This window comes from Myotis lucifugus, unplaced genomic scaffold, assembly GCF_000147115.1.
Source record: "Myotis lucifugus unplaced genomic scaffold, Myoluc2.0 scaffold_1101, whole genome shotgun sequence".
Taxonomy (NCBI): domain Eukaryota; kingdom Metazoa; phylum Chordata; class Mammalia; order Chiroptera; family Vespertilionidae; genus Myotis; species Myotis lucifugus.
The window spans coordinates 58,450-60,115 of NW_005872149.1; positions in this window are offsets into that span (position 1 = coordinate 58,450).

Here is a 1,666-nt window from a genome sequence, read left to right on the forward strand (position 1 = left end):
TCTGACTGTGGGGGCCAGCGCCCTCCCAGAGCACACAGGCCCCCCGCCCCCGCCAGGCCCTTCCTCACATGGGGCCTTACTTAGTCCCACACGGATCGTATTCCCAGGTTCCCCTTGGGGAAACCAAGGCTCAGATTCGCGAAGCCTCCTGCCCAAGGTCGCAGAGAAGACAGTGAGTTGGGGCCACTTATGTCACCTGTGAGAGCGCCACCCTCCCTCCTCCCGTGACTCCAGGACGATCCAAAGTTGACGTGAAGGGCAGGATCCGGACAGCAACTGTCTAGTAATGCCAACCCCAGCTACACTGGGTCTCCCCACAGCCCCCAGAGGTGCGCGTTATTATCGCATCTCCGCAGAGAGGGAGTGGAGGCCCAGTGGGAAGTGACTTCCTCAAGGCCCCACACTGAGGTGGGGAGTCCAGGCCAGCCCTCCCCCCGACCCCACACTGCCCCCAGGTTTACTCCTACGCACATCTAACATTGGAGAGTCAATGTCCACTGACTCACCCTCCCTGGTGGCCCACAGCTCCAGCCCCTCGCGCTCCTTCTGCACTCACCGCAGGGGAGATGTGTGGGCCCCTCTTTGGCTCCACCTCCAGCCAGAAGCAGCATCTCCGATGCCTGGACTCCGTGGCTACCCCTTTGCCACCAGACTCCCTGCCCAAGCCATTGTGTTAGTTGGTCTGAAGGAGGGACCTTTCCCGGAGCTGAGCCTCTGTCCCTACCACGCCTTCTGGTGTCTTGTGGGGACCTTCTCTCCTGGTTCTGGTGCCGGAGCCCAAAACACACAGAGGCATGGAAATGTAAGGCCTGCTCTGCTGGGAAGAGGTTTAGTGAATCCCAGGGAAAAGGGGTGCAGTAGGGCCTGGGCTCCTTATACCCACCAGCTCCCACCTGGGCCTCAAACCAACCACAAAGCAGGCAGTTGTGAACCCATTGTACAGATGCGCACTCAGAGGCTCAGCTGGCGGAAGAGACTGGCGCAGGATCAGCCAGCAGCAAAATGACCGCATGGGGTTCAAGCTATACCCTTTCCAGAAAGGGTTAAAGAGGGGAAACCCACAGTGCTGAGCAATTTCTTTTTTTTAATTTTCAAAAGTTTTCTTTTTTAAAAATGTAGGTAGGGGGAGGTATAATGAATGCTCTTGGTAAAAAAAAAATGAGGCAGATCAAATTGGTATGCTGTGAAAGGTCAGCAGCTGTAACATTTTATGATTCAATGCAAAAAATATGCTCAGCTCCTCAGCTGAATAAGTAGTATAAACAAAACAATTTTCTTTCTTTTTTTTTTTTAAAGATACAGGGTGGGTGTTGCCATTTTCTGAGGACTTCTTTGCTGCCCTCGGCCAATACTCATCTGAAGATAGAAAAGGCCATAAAAAAAAAAGCAGTCAGCCCAGAATCTTTCTAGAACTTCGGCAGACGGTGTGAGCATGTGCACACACAAGCTGAGCGAGGCGAATGCAGAAGTGGCCGCTGTGATACAATCACAGATCAACGACATAGGGTGCCGTGAAGTCCCCCCTCCCCGGAGGAGAAGGGAAGGAACCAAACCGCAGAATGTTCCTGACTCGGCACCCCGACCCGGTGGCGCAATGTTTATGTTTGGGTACCTAGCAAGTCGGTGCCGCCGGGTGCGACTCCACAGCGGGGGGGGGGGGGGGGGG